Source organism: Psammomys obesus, unplaced genomic scaffold (genome assembly GCF_907164565.1).
Source record: "Psammomys obesus unplaced genomic scaffold, mPsaObe1.curated_primary_1811, whole genome shotgun sequence".
In the NCBI taxonomy this organism is placed as follows: Eukaryota; Metazoa; Chordata; class Mammalia; order Rodentia; family Muridae; genus Psammomys; species Psammomys obesus.
The window spans coordinates 27874191-27880389 of NW_026596073.1; positions in this window are offsets into that span (position 1 = coordinate 27874191).

The window sequence follows — 6199 nt, forward strand, 5'->3', positions numbered from 1 at the left end:
CGCGCCCCCCCCCTTCCCCCCCGTTGCTCCTGGTTACTTTCCCAACCCACTGGTATCTGTGACTTTCACTTGTGTGAAATGAGGCTGTGATCATTTCATTTTATTTTGTTTATTTGAAGTTTGGGATTTTAACGCATGAAGATGAGAGTTTCCTGGGATGATTAACACCCACCAAACAGCCACAGAAAGAAATTGTTTCCCATCTTGACAGTCCCTCTCCAGAAGATGTGGGCATTTTAAAAGTTAGGTGGGCCATATTGAACATACAAGCCATGAGATTGACATGGATGAAGAGAGACCACAAGATATGTATAGTAGACCCCGATGCCTTGTGCAAGGCTCTTTGTTCAGGCCTGTGGCTGGAAGAAGGAAGTGATTTGTTGTGGGGAACAGTGATCCTTTTCTCACCTCAGCTGGTCTCAGAGTCCCTGGGCGAAGAGCCAGTCAGTCCACAAAGGCCTGATGGTATGCTGTCGATCTTCAGGCCTTTGAAAAAAATTTACAGGAAGATTTGCATACTAAAAAATAAAAAGTTAAGTTTTCTGGCTTTTTTTTTTTTTTTTTTTTGAGACAAGGTCTCACAGCCCTGGCTGTCCTGGAACTTACTATATACACAGGTCGACTAGGCTAACCTTGAACTCACAGAGATGTGCCTGCTTTTGCCTCCCAGGTGCTGGGATTAAAGGCATGAGCTATCACAACCGGTCCTTAACTCCTTTTAAAGAGAACCCCAAGCCCAGGCTTCACCGACACAGTAATCCTGGTGGGCTCCAAGCAACATGGAAGGTGTCCAGGGCACACATACCCAGCCTCTCCCTGGAGGCTGAGAGCAAATCACCCCCTCTCGGCTTTCTCAACTGCCATCCAGGGAGAGCAAAGAAGGAAATGTTTCCTTGCCTTTGGCTCTTTCAAAGATGCAGAAATGAAAACAGACAGCAGGCAGACTTTTCTTAGACAAGCACGCCCCCTGGGCCCCCACTTCAGCGTGTGACTCTAAGGACTTGGGCTTCCGGGGGTCATAGCTGGTCATCTGAATCAGAACCAAGATGGGCACAAGCGGAGTCTCTGTCAGGATGTCCACTGCGTGGGCATCCCCTGACTGCCAGTGCTGGAGCAGCATTTAATATTAAGTTGCCTAACAATGGCCTTTGAGTTCATGAACTGACAACTACTTAGTGCTGTCTTTATGAGGTTTTTCACTGAATCTTAACTATGGAAACTGAACACACGATCCATTTGGTTCTTAAGAAAACGCTGTCAACACATGGCACGTGCTGGCACGGGGAATGTCTGGCAGGGACTTTGGTGGCCAGATGTGAAGTCAATGAGGCAGCCACTGCTTGTCTCCCAGGGCCCTGTATTTAGTGAAATTTAGTGAAATCCCTGAGAAGAATTTCATAGTTCTTGAAATCATAAACTATACATGGTACCTGCAAACTGGACTTCACGCCATTTAAACAGAAGACTAGGGATGAATTATGATGGTTTAGAAATGGGCCGTGGGAGGAACAGGGAAGACTCGTTCACCCTTCCCAACCTCTTTGAAATTCACTTATTTGTCTGTTTCATTTTGTCAGGTGAGGCCCGAGAGTTTTCCATGTGTGTCCCTGTGTAGGTCCTTCTGATGTGCCAGCAGGACCTAGCAGAGTATTTCTGTATCATGTGTTGTACCCTTGAAAGTGATCTAACAAAGGATTGTGAGGGCTGGCTGTTACTGGTCCTTTCTTCACTCACACAATGCTCATCACTGTGCAAAAAGGAAGAAAATGCCAGATATCATCTCCAGTAAGAAGTGTCAAAGGGGAGTTTAGAGCTTTGGAAGCACAAAGTGTTTGAAACATGCATTTTCAAAAAAAAAAAATCAATTCTGTGTGTGTGCATGTGTGTCTGCGTGATGTCTATGTATGTGTATATGGATATGCGCTGTGTATGTGTGTGAGGTGTGCATAGGGCCTGTAAGTATGTATGTACATGTAGGTGTGATGTGTGTCTGTAAATGTGTAGCGTTTGAGGAGATTGTGGTGTATGTGTGTGTGTACATGCTTGTGAGTGTATGGGCGTGGTGCATGTGTGTATGTATGTGGGTGGGTGTGTATGTGGTATACGTGTGTGTACGTGTGTGCATGCTGGCAATAGAATTTCAGGGACTTGGTTTAGTCTTTTCAATATTCAATTAAAAATAAAGTCAATGTATTTTGAAAGGGAAATACATATAAATTGAATAAATGGAAAGAAATCTGCATGTGGTCATTTAAAAGGTAACACTCATCATCTCAGACTTGGGGAGGCTGAGGCAGGGGCATTGTCATGAATCCCAAGCCATGCTGGATTAAAAAAAAAAAAAAAAGATCCTGTCTCAAAAACAGAGAGAAAAGGAGAGACAGAAAGAGAAAGAGAGAGAAATTGGACATTATAGATTTAGAAAACAGGGTAAACCACATGTTCTAACCTTGAGAACACTCTATAGCATCCTTCCAAAATCTTCAGAGTACCCACTGTGTACATAGGGGCTCGATTCCATTCGAAAAGGAATAACAACATTTATCAGAAACACATTTTGTGTGTTTTTATTGAGACCATTTTTTATGAACTTGTAAATCTGAAAATATCCTTTCATGTAGATGCAGCCGATTCTGGGTAGTTGACAAGGACAGTGTGTACCCTGTTGTGTAATGGTTTCATAGCGTTTGTCTTGATAGTATATCTGCGGACCAAGGGACCAGGTGAGAATTTATTGCCTTGGTTTTCAAGTTCAGAAGGAGTAAGAAGCTCACTGAAGAACACCCCACAGGGCTAGGGTTGTAGCTTGTAGCAGAAAGCTTATCAAGCATGGGCAAGTCCCAGGACTCAGGCCCAGAGCAGCAAAGCAAGAAAACAAAATGAAGTACAGACAAACGAGTGGCACAAACACTTTGCTTGGCGCTCTGCCCCACATGTCAGTCCACAAGGTGGCCACATTCTCTTCATGACTGTCACTGGTGTTAAATACATCCCTGAACTTAGATAGCATCCCTTAAGGCTTTCGCTTTCAATCTGGGGTCCCTTAATCACTTGGTTAATTTTGTGCACACACCATGTGCTGTGGTAGGCACTGTGTATGGCAGAGAGAGCAGCTGCCAAGCTCGTGGGCTGCCGAGATGACTGACACTACAGGAACTAGCTCACTTCCATCCACTCCAGAACATGCTGCCCTGCAGCCTTCGGTCAGCCTGCCCGACCCACAGACAGCCACACAGCTGCCTCCTGTCTTTTCTCTTCACTCAGAGGCCATCTTCTCAGTGGAAAGATATGTAAAAATAAAACCAGAAGAGGAGTGTTCTGATGTGAGGACAGAATGAAAGCGTTTTAGAAGTGCATTCAGAAAGAATGGTCAAGGATTTCATTATATATGTGAATAAAATTGTCAACCAAAGAATGTGTTAATTTATTTTTAAAAATCCCATGACCGGAAACAGTTTTCTCTCATGTCAAGGCTTACCTCTTTTTTTGTTTTTGCTTTGCATAGTTTTACTATTGTTATTCTTACATTTTCTTCTTTTAATTTAAAATAGATTTTTTTCATACAATATTTTCTGATCATGGTTTTCCCTCTCTCAACTCCTTCCAGATCCTCCTAACCTTCCTACCTACCCAAATCTTCTTTAAACACACTTTTTATTTCTTAAGTGACCATTACTTGGTCCTTATTTATTGTTAGTTTGGTTTTGCTCATTTTTTAATTAGGTTGTTTGAACTTGTTAGTTATAACATCTGACTAATGCATTCTGCAAATACCCTCCCCCCCCATGAAGCTTATCATGTTAGCTTTGTGAATGTATTTCTAGTAGTCATCATACATGGGGTTTAAATGTTATGTATTTGAATAATTGATCATGTAACTTTTAGATTTTTGCCTTAACCCCACTGCACCGTACACTCTGATCCATTTATTTATTTTTATCTTTTATTTATTCTTTGACAGTTTCATACATGAATACAGTATATCTTGATTATATCTATCCTCAACTTTCCCCAGACATCCCGAATATGTACTCCCTCCCCAATTCCTGTCCTCTCCATTTTCACTTTGTAACCACTGAGTTCAATGAGTGGTGCCTTCTAGAATGTTGGTTGATCTTTTGGCCTTTACCGTGTATAGACCCTGTGCAGGCAATCATACCTACAGTAAGTCCATGAGTGCAATGGCCATGTCTGTTCTACTTACTTTTTTTTTCCTACTTGCTTGTTTGTCTGTCCTCCAGTACTGGCCTCATTTAATTTCTTAATAGGCCCTGATGTTTTAGAAGATATGTTATTCCTGTCCTCTTCATAGCCAATGCTCACTCTCACTTCCCTCCACCCCTAACCCTTCCTCCCAACCCTACCTTCCTTTTTCCTACATGTATTTTCCCCCATTCATTCCTTTGTTTTCTTCTGCGACCACTGAGTTTAAGCAGGGATGTCCTTGTGACTGGGTTTGGTGCTATCCATTGGAACATGATGGGCTTCTCAGTAGGTACACAAATGAAGACAACAGTCACAAGATCTTTTTATGTTTTGTATCCTCCTCAGGTCCAGAGTGGATGGAGATCTGAAGAGGGGAATTCTCAGGCCCTTCCAGTTTTCATTTTCATCCGTGCCACCTGGAGTGAGCCCTACAGGCTGCTTACTGGGCTCCCACCCCAGACCTTTGCTTTTCTCAGGGTGCCCTTGCCCTGTGTGATCCACAGGCCTTCAGCAGGCCAGTGCGTACGCAGCTCTGGGCCTCAGGCCTGCCTCCTGCAGTTAGGGATTAGTCGGAAGCCAGGATGGACAAGAAGTGGCCAGGAGAATTTTGCTGAAAGCTTTTTTAAGTTCTTCATTCTTGAAGAAAATATAATAATCCCAAACTTACTTTCTCTAATGGCAGAACCAAGCGACAACATGGTTCTCAGCCTCTTGCACTGCTGAAACTCCTGCCTGGCTTTATAGCATTGGTATCACATAGGTACTGGGTACTGGGAACTCAGTACCACATCAGTGCCACTTGGCACTCTGGGTGCTGGGAACTCAGTGGGTACCAAGCAGACAACCACATCTGTGTAGAAAACATCTGTGAGTAGAGAAGAAATTAAAAGTGGCAGCACACAGCGGAGGGAGACTGACAGCTTCAAATAGTGGAACCTCCCCTGAAGGGCTCATGTGAGCCTATCCTTGGAAATGGTGAAGGAGAAAGCCACATTGACACAGGAAGAAAGAAGATGGAACAAGGGCTCAAATCCAGGGTGTGCCTGGAAAGTTCTAGTGTGAGAAGGAGCTAGGTAGAGCAAGGAACGGATGAGCAGGGGATCAGTTAGGAAAGATGATGGGGAGTTGGCTGCTCAAGACCTTTTCAGCATGGTCAAGTGCGATGTTTAGTTCTGAGTCAAATGGAAAGTCACTGGAAAAGTCACGGAGGTGGCATGGTCTTGGATTCATTAGATAACTGTAGTCACTATGCTCTCTCCATGGTCCACAATCAAAGGCAGCCTTCAGAGCAGACTCCCACTAAGTTAGGAAGAGGGGTACGGACAAAGAGACAGGCTGATTAAAATCAATCAAACAGGATGATAGGGAGAACTTGGGCTCCATGCCAACAGTGGGCATGGTGTACAGGCTCACCCGTAATCTCAGTACTTAGGAAGTGGGTGTGAGAGGATCAGGTGTTCAAGGTCATCCTTGCCTGAATAAGAAGCTGGAGGTCAGCTTGTCTCAACTAAGTAATTCAAATTTTGAAATGAATGCCTCAAGCAAGCACCTACTAAATGATAGCTGTGATTATTATCCCCTTCATCATGGCAACAGATAACAGTATTACTGGTGAGTGGACAGAGAAGATGAAGGAGCTAAGAGGAAGGAGCTGACATGGGGCATGCTTGGACCTAGCACTGGGAGACTGAGGCTGGAGGATCATAGGATTGAAGCACCCTGGTCTACGTAATCAGAACTTGTCAAAACCAAAACCTAAAAAAATTAATAAAAATAAAATAGAACAACAGGGCCTAATCTTCAGTGTTCAAGTCATACTATTTCTCTCTCACACATCAGAAGCTGGGATTGAAGAGAGACGCTGTTTTATTCTGTACTGTCTCTGTTACCTTAAACTGTACCTAAAACACAGCACTCACCTGCTAAATGCTTGTTGCATGCATCCCTCTTGCTGGTGAAAATATGAGGCCCAGGGGTGAGCACGTCACCCAGC